Raw genomic sequence first — 12,991 nt, 5'->3', positions numbered from 1 at the left:
GCACTGAGAGAAAACATCAATTCAGATCCTTTTTTCACTGCCAGAATATCTATAAAAGCACTGAATGTTGCTCAAGATCCCAAGTTAGGAAAGAATGAACTGAAACAACCCCCCCCCCATATCTCAATATAAAATTTATTAACAACTCCCAAAATATATTGTGTTCTGGAAAGCAATAAATCTTTAGCAATGCTCACACAACTAATGCGGATGAAAATGAAATATTTAAAAGGAAGAGTAAGAATAAATTGAAAGCCACCTATAGAATTTCTTCCATTTCTCTACTTCTCTTTTCTCTACTCTACTGGTAAACATATAAATGAAAATTCCATTCAAATGTGGGGAAGTACCAGTACCATGCTAAGTGAGATTAACTTAAACGTTTGCTGATGAGATAACCTCAAGGAACCTAACCATCAGGATTTTGTATTGATATAATCCATTCCATATATACTTAACAAGAATATTCTGAGGGTTTTTTTTTTTTAACATGCAGAGCACTTAGATCTTATTAGAAATGGAGGTTATACAAAGTAATCCATCATCAAGCATACCCTAAGTGCCTACGGTGTGGGTGTGACAAGCATGGTGTCATTCTCTGGGAATACAAAAACAAAGAATGAAACAATCTTGTCTTGTAAAGACCTTACATTTTACTTGGGTTGACTGGAGTTGGACATGTACACATGAGAACATGCAGAATAAAATTAAAGAGAACAAATACAAAATGAAGGTCAAAAAAAAAATAATTCACTATGTCCAAAAAGGAACTCATTCTCTTTTCCTCTAGTCAAGTATTTTATGTGGATCAGTCTGTGGAGGACTTTCTACCATGAAAATTATTCAGCACAAGTCCCAAAATATTTTTAACCCTTTATTTCAAATATCTTGAGACTAATTTGCTAATTCATTTATGATTAGAGTAAATTTAAGCACTTAGTATTTTGAAATATTTCATTCTATATAATTAGTTTAGTAATTTAATGCATGTAAACAAACAAAAGTCGTCTTTTTAGAATTCCAGTCTAAGTAATGTCATCTCTTTTTTCAAAATCATTTGAAACATCACTGTTGTCACCCATTCTGTTTTTATGTAGTACTTTGAGGGTTTTCACTAAAGGAAAGTTTTCAGTAACCTCAGGTTTTTCATATTTTCCTCTTCAGATTTTTGGAACTTCTTGATTTTATCCCTTATTTCTTTGAGTCTATAATTAAGTATTAAGTTATTTCTTATAATAGTCATGCATTAGTTGGCAATACTTTACTATGTGGCTTGGAGTTGACAGTACCATAAACACAATGTAGCTGGAAACCCTAATCTGAATTTTGATCTGTTCCTATTTCTTCTGTGCTACAGGTCTAGTTCACAATGAAAGTTTTCTTCTCTTCAGTCCATTTCATGTGCTCTTGTGCATTGCTGCTCTAGTATCAGTTAGATTGGCTTTGAAGCATTGCCAGTAGGTAGAGGTATTGTTATTTGTGATTTGTTCGAATTTATCTTATCTTTTTAAGATACTGGAGCATGAAGAAACACCACTTGCTTTACAATCTTCTAAGGGAAATTTTTATTCCAAAAGTTTTGGTAGGACCAACCTGCCATTCCAGTCTTCCCTATTTATCTCGTTTATTTTTATGAGCATGATATCACACTGACTTGGGTGCTGATCTAATCAGTGCTATGTCCAGGGCACGATTTATCAGTGTTAAAGCATTTCTCCCAGACCTTCATAACTACTGCAGACATCTCAGGGCACATGAAGCTCTGATTATCCATCATCTTGTCTAGCACCGACTTCCTTTGTTGTTGTCCTGTCCCTCACTCTATGGATCACGGTCTGAACATCTGAGGGTTTATTGCTACTGCTGCTTGTATTATTACAAGTAATAGCTAGCATTTTCATGGTACTTTAAATTTGTGAAGCTCTTTAGAGCAATGGTGCTGAGTCGGAAAGGGTAAATGATTTGTCCAGAATCACAAACCAAGCAAGCATCTGAGGTAGGACTAGACTGAACCCAATTCTAACATATTGTCCACTGTGACAATTGATGCCTACTTTAAATGATTGCTTTATTCTCATAATATTTCTTGGTAATTCTCCACTATCACTTTTCCCTCTCTTAACAAAAGGTGTGCGTCAAGTTTCTCCTGACCATCTTCCCTTATTTCCCTCTACTTCTCCTAAATTCACATTAAAGCAAATTTTGAATCTATTACCTTAATTGAGAGATTATTATTTATATCAAGGTATTAACAGTCATGCGAACAAATGCTAGTAGCATTTGTAAACAACAATCTACCTTGAATAACACTCTGATCATTATGATCATTTTATGTAAAATATATTTTTCTATGTTCATAATGTGTAAAAGGATATTTTGTTTAATTACCTCTAATAATGTAGCCTTTTGTTTATTCAAAATTTATGCTCAATAAACTCTCAAGGAGAGATTTGTAAATGTTTGAAATATTAAGCATAACACAAAATGGTAAAATTAAAAATGGAGTTGAGAAATAGTTGAATATTTACAAAGACTGAGATACTGATAACATTGCCATCTGTTGAGTGGTGAACTGCTATTACTACCTTTAAGGAATCCTGGAGGACAAAAATAGTACTAAAAGACCTGAGTTAGGTACAGCTTTTACAAATTTTCACAAAGGGGATTATATAAACTAACATGGTAAGTTTAACATCAATCTCCAGCAAATTTATATCACAGATTTTTGAATAAAGCTTTGGGGAATGCTTAGAATGAGATGTTGTTTATTGAGTTCACTAAGAACAACTCATGCTATACCAACTTTATTCCCTTTTTTATTGCTTTTGTTAAAACAGATATTCAGATTCAACAGTGAATTATATTTCTGCATACAATTATGAGATCCTAAATGTAGGGCTTGAAAAGAAATTAGCAATCACCTAGTTCAATCTCAATATTTTATAGATAAACAAACTAAAGTCAAGAGAGATAATTGACTTGCCCAATGTTAGTCAAATATTAAGTAGACAAATAATGTAACAAATTCAAGTCTTTTTACTGAAAAACTGATGCTCTTATCAGAACAGCAGGAGCCTAGGTACAGGTAAGCTGAGCCATAGTATAGTTGATTGAATTTCCAACTATTTAAACTAAAGAATGAAAGTTCACTGGATGATCCAAGTAATGAAATGCATCTACAATACAAGAATCAATTTAGCAAACAATGAAAATACTCACCAGCAATGGCAAAATATTTTGGTCTTGCCAATTCATGGGGGGAAAATGCAAACTAGTTTTGACTCCCACATAATTCCCTTCTGCTTTTACAATGATGGAGACAAAGTGGAAAGGTAAGTATAGATTGTAAGGATCCGAGGTTTAGATCACCTGCAAACGTTAACTATTGAAAATTTGAAAGTTATGTCTTGTCTAATAATCACCAAGTTCTCATACTGCTGGAGAAACCAAAGATATCCATTCTAGTATTCTTGCATGAATCAAAATAAAGAACAGAAATATTTTTATAGCTAAATGAAAGGATGACCAACACGATTTCCTTGAAAGGACAGATAAAGACAGTGGAGTTTGTTCTTTAACTGGACTTTTTTTTTTTTACTAACTCTACTCTGCATCTGCTGCTCTGCCTGGTTTCACAGAACAGATTCCTCTGTGCCAGGTATCACTTGATCACCTCACATTCCTGCTTCTTTTTGTGTGTTGTCTCCCCCATTAGATCATAAGCTCTTTGAGAGCAGGGACTATCTTTTGACTGATTTTATCCCCAGTGTGTAACATAGTGCCTGACACATTCTAGGAATTTAATAAATACTTATTGGAATGAATTGCATGGTATTGATTTCAGTGTAAAATCAAAGACAATAAGAAGCATCATTTCATAGGATGCTTGATCATATTAGCTGCAAGTGCTCCAGAAAAGAACAAGCCAAAAAATAAAAAAGAACACCATGAAGATAATTTCAGTTTATGAATCAACATTATTGTTTTTTGTTGTTCAGTCTTTGTTCTCAAAGAGGACCAATGACATCAGAATGTTTTGATTTGCAAATGAATTGAATTGAAGTGAGACAGAATTATGTAAAGTCATCAGCCTCATTCTTTCCTCCAGAGTCACTGGAGTCCAATGGCAAGACATAAGTTAAGACAACTGGCAATTGCAGAAGAGCAGTGGGCAAGAGACAGCCTTTGAAGAACTCTTCCAAACTAAGTCAATATATATTTTGGTACTTACAAATGGGGTAAAGAGGAAGATGAAAAAAAAATTCATGTTTCCTTTATCAGATCACAATCTCTGTGTACCTGTTTCTATATCTCTAAAATAAATGGAAATGATTAGATTATCTCTAAGATGTCTTTGTTCATTTGTTTTTACAGCTCTAAGTGTTAAGATTCATGATTAAGAAAAAAATAAGAAGAAAATTAATAGACTACAATAACATCATAGTCATATTTGATAAATATGTATTTTTAAATGGAAGGCCTGCCTTGTGCCAATAAATCATAATTTAAAAATAGTCATATTTTAGACAGGAAACAACTGATTGATAGTTAGGGAGCCATTTCTGGAAAAAAATGTGTACAGAAGAACTTTCAACAACAGTAACAAAATCAAAATTAATGCCAGATTAGAAGAAAGGTTGTCAGGCAGTCAGTAAACATTTATTAAGTGCGCACTATGTGTCAAGTACTATACTACATGCTGGTGATAGAAAGAAAGGGAGAAACAAATTCCAAACTCTCAAGCACCTGACAATCTATTGATGAAGATGAAATATTAAAAAACAAACAAAAAATGTGCATACAAGATTTGTACAGTGTAAGCAGAAACAAATCTAAGAAATAAGGCATTAGCAATAAGATAGGAATTATGAAAGGAAGCCTCATGAAGAAAGGGGAAATAGAACTGAGTCTTGAAGGATGCTATCAATGCCAAGAATCAGAAGTGATGAAGGACATTGAGGACAGCAAGTGAAAAGGCATGGAGTTGGAAGATGAATTACTTGGGCAAGAAAGATACAGGATGCTACTGTCAGTGGATCATAAAATACATGGATGGTAGTAAATATTATAAAGGTAGGATGGGACCAGGCTGTGAAGGGATTTGCATGCCACTTTATTTTTGATAGGGTAGATAATAAGGAACCACAGCAGTTTATAAACTGAGAGTTTGACATGGTCAGGATTGGACTTTGGGAACATCATTTTGGCAGCTGAGTGAAGTATGGATTGGAATGAGAAAAGACAATGTGAGTGATAACAACCAAAAGGATATCGTAATAGTTCAGGTGTGAGGTGCTGAAAACACACACCTGGGTGATGGTACAAAGGAGACATATAAAACAATATATGTGAATGTAGAAATGACTAAACTTGGAAACATATTAGATATGTGTTGTGACAAGGAGAGAGAAGTTTAGGAAAGCACCATAATTCAGAACCTGTCTGACTAGAAGGATGGTGAACCCTCAAGAGAAATAGAAAATTTGGGAAGAAGGAAAAATTCGGGGGTATAAGACAATGAAGTCAGTTTTATACACAATGTTTATGAGAGGTCAAATTCACAATATCCAAAAGACAGTTAGTGCTGTGAGGTTGGAATTTAGAAGATATTAAATTTGGATATATAGATCTGAAAATCATTACCATAGTAATGATGGTTCAAAATGTGGGAGCTGATGAAATTATCTAGTTAACTAGTATCGAGGAAGAAAACAAGAGGTTAAAGGATATAACCTTAAAAGGCTGAGTGTGACCTAGGTAAGAATTCAGCACAAGAGCAGTTGGACAAGTAGGAGGAGAACCAATAGAGAGAAATGCCATGAAAATTTAGATATTATAGAGAGGTCAGAGTTATCAGGAGAAGATGATGATTGATTGCATCAAAGACTGTGAAGATGTCAAGAAAGATCTTGATTGGATACGTCAATTAAGAAAACAAACTTTGGAAAGAGCAGTTTCAGCTGAATGAAGAGGTCAGAAGCCAAATTACATTTAGTATTGAGTAGGAGGGGAGGAAATGGAAGTGCAAATATAGATAACTTTCTTAAGCAAGATTATAAGGAGGAAGAGACAAACAAACTGATAGATAATATGTAGAATTTTGGACTTATGTAAATATTTTGCTTATTTTCTAAGTGATTTGTTTACTTTTTTTCAGACTGGGAGATGTGGGACTTTTTGCAGACTGTAGGAAAGCAGCTGGTATTTAGAGACTGGAGATTAATGACTGAGAATGAATAAAAGTGGGAAAAATCTGTTGGAAAAAATGGAATGGGATGGAATCAAAGGTGCAGGTAGATTAATTTACCTTGGAAATGATAGGGGCCACATCTACACATGAGACGGGTGGTTGAAGAAATAGTGGATGGTGATATCTGGGTTGTAGGAGACAAAGCAGAAGTAATAAGCAAGAGTTCATAGCAAAAGACCTCATTTTGTTGGTGAAGTGTGAAGAAGTATTCAAGTAAAAGAGTACAGGAAAGAGATGTCATTGGAGGCTTAAGGAGGGACAAAAAGGTTTCTGTTGAATAGTACAGCAAAATAAAATAGAGAAGTATAAAAGGTTTACTTGTTGCAGTAAGGGTCCATAAATTTGTATTGACTTTGTGACTTGTTCCAGCTCTACCAGCTTAGGAAGAAAAACAAAAGTTGAGGTTTGTCAAGGCATGATCAGCAATAGAATAAGAGGTAACAAATTTTACAGTAGAAGACTATGTAGAGCTGAACCTACTAAATGGTAGTTCAATGCCAGACCTAGAGGCCTGTATTGGGCTACCCAAGTCTTTCTTACCTGTCCCAGGTCTTCGGTTGGCCAAACCGGATAAACGTATGAGAGAAAGGACGTTCCAGAGTCGAACAGGGGTTGAGCTTTATTTCAGGGTCTAGTTACATGTGCAGGGGGGTCTTCCTTAGGAGGAAGAGGGGGAGATTTCCTAAGGAGGCTAAGCTTAAGGGATTGGAAGTAGAAGTACAAGCGGGGAGAGAGGGGGAAGGGAGAGAGGAAAGAAGAAAGCGGAGCCTACTGTCCTCTTGGCTCCACACGTGCTAAGAGAGCTTTCCGGCTTCCTCAATCCTACTTAACTTTCAGCCACACAGTTTGCATCTCAATACCGTGCTGTTAGGTAACTAGGTGTGCTCCAATCCGGGATGACCTCGAGGGCAGGGAGACTCCACCCATCATGTATCTCCCGGGGAGAGGCAGAAATACCCGAGCTAGCCGAGCTAGCTCAGTCTGACCTTCTCGAACCCCCGCTGTTCATGGAGGGCCTCGTAAGACTCTAAGATTTAGAAGTCCCACTTTTACCTGCCCGAGACCGTCCACACGGAATTGAGCTTCCAATCCCAACAGTTCAAGGAAGGATAGGGCTAATGATCCAGGAAAGAAGTAAGGAACAGAACTATTAGAGATCAAAATGCAGCTAAAGAATTGAGATAGGGTTCATAATTCATAGCAAAAGTTTAAATGATAAAAATGGTAAAATAATTTTGGAGCTCATGAATATGGAAGTGGAACATTTGTAGGTGATGGAAAGTCAAGGTTATGACCACCTAGGCTTGGAAGTGAGGTAGAGTAGAAAAGTACGTTATGGAAATTGAGTCGAGTGAGAAATTTGGAAGTTATATAAAAGTAAAATTATAGTAGTTACAAAGGACCTTAACGCAAACTATACATGCTGAAAAATTGCAAGTCATTAAATATAATAACATGAACTAAGAGTATTTCCTACAGAAATTGAAATTATATAAAGTAATCACTACAACAAGGAGATAAAAATGGCCAAAAATTAGCTTAGTCAGCAAAAATATGATCTCTTGGCTAAGTATATGGATGCATCAGAAAAGTGCAACTCAAGTTTAGAACATAAATTCCTTTGAAAAAATAATTTAAGAAGATAGAAGATGATAAGCAATAGTGTTTCATAAAACAGACGGAAAATGATTCCACAAAGACTTTGGTTCGTGACCCAATTAAATGAGCATATCAAGATGACCTTGAACAAATGATAGATAAAATAAATCCTCACTCCAAGACAGGAAGTTGGTAAACAAAGGCCCAACAGCCAGATCCAGTCTTTTGTGGCCCTCTGCCTGGATTGGAAAAATCTGGGGAGCTAAGAATTATTTTTTATATTTTTAAATATAATTTAAATAAACTTTATTTTTAAATGTAAATACTTTTTATGTCTCATATCACCCTCAGGCCAATGTTTGCTGAATCTTGCTCTAAAAGTCATTGACTGAGTCATTTGAGTAAGTCCTTTTGCCTTTACGTGTCTCAGGAAATTCCACTGGACTTTACAGATAAGTTAAAGATGTATTGGGACCTGAGTTGCTGATAGGAGTTCTCACAACAAAGAGACTTTAGCAAAAGAAATAATGGAAACTTCCCAAGACCTTGTAGCAATCCAAAAGCTACATGGACTTTGTTAAGTAAAAGAATCGGAGTTCAGCAAATGCTCAAAGAGCAGATAAAGAGGAAAATGTTAAAACAACAACATAAAATTGAATAAGGCTTAAGCTAGGTTCCTTCAAGAAATCAATTGTTCAAATACTAAATGAGGGACATAGACAAATAAATGTTGATTTGAAAAATAATTTTCACTGAAAATTGAATATGAGTTAATATGATGAGGATCAATAAACTTATTTATAGATCTATAATATTTAAATATATAATATATATGCATAAATAGATAACATCATAAACCAATAAGCTAATATGGACATATATTTGTAGCTAGAAGGAACCACAAAGACCATCTAGTTTAGCCACCTCATTTACAGAAGAGAAAAATGAGGCTCAAAGATATTGTCACAAAGTAGAAGGGCTAGAATTTGAACTCAAATGCTCAGAGCCCCAAGCCCTTTCCACTCTACCAACCCTGACCTTAGGATTGTTAAGGGAAAAAAACACATCATCTAGATTGAGTTGAGCTGTATTTTCTTCATCAAACTATGACAGAGGGATTGTGTGACATTTTTGACTCTACATTTTAAAGCAAAAATAATAAGCTAAAGTATGGTCAGAGGATTTGTTGGGTATTATAAAACCACATAAACTGAGAATCAGTTTGAAGATTCTGAAGAGCCACCCCCTATACTTATGTGCTACTTTAAGATTTACAAAACACTTTCTTTAAAAAAACCTGATAAACTTTCTAGTGCAGATCTCATTATCCCCATTAAATCTTCTGACTCTGAGTCTAGCTTTGTTTCTAATAGATAACACTGACTGAAAAAGAGAAAGCTTCATGTCATCATGGTCATGATCATGAATTTAAAGATTAGCAAAGCACTTTATATCTCTTTTTATACTCATAACCCTGGGAGATAGGTGACATTATTACTCCCATTTTGTAGATGGGGAAACTGAGACAACAGATGCTAAATGACTTACCCAAGGTCACATAGCTAGTGAGTGTATGAGGCTGAATTTAAATTCAGATCTTTCTGATTCCAGGTCCAGAATGCTATCTACCACCTAGCGTGATAGTTTGTCTACAATGTTTGAATGCTTGTCAGTCAGAAAGTCTTATGCCATAATAGGCCTTACTTCACTTGTGGCATTAGACAGCTTCATCCCTTCTCTTGATTTATATGTATTTTAGTAGAAAATTTGGTACAATCTTCATATTGCATCGCTAAATAAATTTACAGGAACTCCTCACTTTTAAATAGGTGTTTTGTAAATTTATAGAGAAGAGTTTTTAATTTAAAAAAGAGGAAAATATAACTGAAATTTTGAATAAGCAGTCATTAGCCCTAAAGATCAGAAATCATAGATTTAGGAATGGAGGCACCTTGGAGGTGATCTAGCCCAAAACAGACCAAAAAAAAAAAAGAAAATCAGCTAAATTGTATGAAGTTGAGGAGCCAGGATTTCAGTCCAATTACTTTAATTCTAAGTCCAGGTTTCTTCCCAAGGTGCCTTCCACTTACTATTTCAAATTTGAGGTTTCTTAAAGCTACTGCTTCCATTAGCGTTTTTGCTTTCATTTTTGTTTTCTCCCTTTTGGCTCTGAACTTTTGTTTCTCTGTCGCTGCCAGTGGGGTATTAGGTGGCTCCCTACTGTCCCCTAGTGGTAACTTAATGTTGTCAATGCCTAACTTTTAGTTTATCAATTGGTAATAGCATTCCCTAGGAAGGTTTGGAAAAAGTTTTAAAGTAAGGGAAAAAATAGTTTCCCCCAGTTCAGTGTCCACTAATAAAACAAGAGCAGGGGATAGAGAGAGGTGGAAGAAGTTTTAAGGGTACTCCTTGTGGGTTGGGAATATCAGATATTCCTGAATTGTCCCAGCTTTAGTGATGCTATTAGCTCCAGACCCAGGGTCCTTTGCATAAAAGACTTTCACTTTGCCACTCTTCCTCCCCATCTGCATAATCTGGAGCAGAACCCCCTGTGCTAAAATTTTATGGACATCCCAGTCAAAAATTCCAGGTTTAGGTACAGTAACCACAAACCAATTTAATGTTTATCTCTGATACTTGGTATTTTCCACCAAAGGGATTGTTCTCAATTTTTTGCATGCCAAAACCTCCTCCAAACTATCCTACAGTTTTTTCTTTATAAAAATTTGAGTGGGACTTTTCTGAGTCAAAGGCTATCAATGTACTCCTCTACTCATCAGGCGTACCACTTTCCATAAATTATGGATCACACTATTTATTTAGATGTTCCTAATGCATTTCATTTCCTCTATCTATAACCATCCTACTAAGAAATATTAGGTCAAAGAGAATGGGAAAAAGATTATACCACAGAATAGATTTATTGTCCTTTGCTTCAAGGGACATATCTAGGATTATTGGGAAAATAGTACAGAGACATTTTGGATATTTCTACAACATGCTGCTTCCACTCCAATTAAAATTGCTAGCCCTACTGTCTACCCTCTTCTCAATTGGACATTATTAGAATGTGACCCTGAGAATCTGGGCTCTTAAAAATAAGTTTTCATTTTATCTTGCCCCAAACCATGTATTTCGCGTCACTTTCTCAACATGTCTATACTGTGCTGCATTGTCCTTGATCTTTTTCAAACTTTCTTTTGATGTGTAATCATCTGCCATTAGAATGCAAGACTGGTGAAGGCAGGGGCTGTCTTGTTTGCTTGCACATGAGTCTCCACTGATCAGCACAGTGAGGGTCTGGCATATATTAAGTGTTTAATAAATCCTCTCTCTGTCTCTCTCTTTGTCTCTGTCTCTCTGTCTCTCACTGCCTCTGTCTCTCTCTGTCTGTCTCTCTCTTTCTCAATAAATAGCAGCTTCTATGGTAAGGAGAAATTCATCACCTCCAGTCTTAATATAATGGATATTGAGCTGCACAATGAACAATGTGCAGTGGAGCTTCTTCAGTTGACTCTGAGACTAGTTGATCTGAGGAGAGTAAAAGGAAGCCAATCTTAGGCTAGGATTTTTCAAAATTGTTTAGTTTGCAGTATTTTTTTTTTAAGTTGGGGGAGGGGGAAGTGATTATGTTAGATGCTGGTATCAAAAATCCATTTGTTATTGAGCTTTTTCTCATATTCCTCCAGGTTTAAATTTCAGGAATCCTAAACACAATCACAGAAGAGATATGTATATCTCCTCTTGCTTGAATGAACACACACTCAAACACATACACAAACACACCAAAAACAAAACAAAAAACAAAACATTAAAAACAACCCTGGAAGGTGGGATCTACTCCTTCAATGTATACTTAAAAAATCATTTCTGCTTCCCAGCTTCAGTATGCATGCAGGGTCATATAAACAGTGCAGTGTAATTAACCTTTTTAGAAATTAAATGTGCAAATGTATTGTGCAACACTGGGATGGAATGATCTCGCCATCATTTCAGAGATGGTTGGGAAAATGAATTTCCTAACAGCTACTAGGTGGTTTGAGGTTTTAAAACAACTTTTTAATCTTATTTACCAACTTTCCAGACCCTGGAGCAAGAAAATGCTTGAAATTTGAAGTGTAGTCATATTATTATGCAATGGATCAATATTTCAAAAGATGAAGTAAGTTCTCTATGGGGAAAAACAATCAGTCATACATACTGCTGCAACCAATAAGGAACTTTACTGAAATCTTATTTAAGTTTCATAACACCATTCCATAATTTTAAACATAATTTCATTTTTTAAAACTATCATTGAGGTATGAAATTTGAGGTAATTAGGCTTATACAACATTAGATTATTTGAAAATGCTTTTGTATTAGTCCAATAAAGGAGTTTTATGACATGATTTGAGATTTTACATCCTATTGAGAATCCCATGCCATGGGATCCTCATCAAAGAGAAATGACAGGAAAATATTTCATTTTGTATGCTCAGGGCAGATTAGTTTCTTACTAGGCAAGGGAATGTTAGCAACCTAAACTGGTTATTGTTGATACTCCTTTTATTTATACGTTTGTTTGTTTTATGGTCCATACTCACCTGCATTATATGGACCACTATCAACCATGCAATAATTAGACTTAAATATGAATCAGCCTCCAATCCCCATCCTCTTACCACATTTTCATTTATCTCAGATAATTTGAAAAATGGCTTGAATGTTCCCATTGTGTCATCATCCTAGTTATGTTTGATATCATAGGAAATGTGTGTGCATGACATTCAGACACTTTAACATTCTCTTATACCAATTATAATAGGCCTGTGTATATATCTGTGTGTGTTTGTGCGTGTCTGTGTCTGCATCTTTCAGAAATAGAATTTGGAAATATTTAACAAAATAAATTAAAAATGTAATACAATATAGATAAGGTAAATTCATTGTTTAATGGCCCTTGTTTCTATCTGAGTTCATCACAGTTTTACAGTATTTATATTATTGAGTTCAATACAGTTGTCAATTACATGATGACTAAAAAAAAAACTTTAAAATTTCCTTTTGTCAAGAAATTAACACATTAAGTTATGTAGCTATCTATAGATGAAAAACTGTGTCAACGTGTCAGCTGATAGCATGGTATAGAAGATAAACTGC

Source organism: Notamacropus eugenii, chromosome 2, assembly GCF_028372415.1.
Source record: "Notamacropus eugenii isolate mMacEug1 chromosome 2, mMacEug1.pri_v2, whole genome shotgun sequence".
NCBI classification, from domain to species: Eukaryota; Metazoa; Chordata; class Mammalia; order Diprotodontia; family Macropodidae; genus Notamacropus; species Notamacropus eugenii.
The sequence above is the reverse complement of the archived record's forward strand: the minus strand, read 5'-3'. Positions refer to the sequence as shown.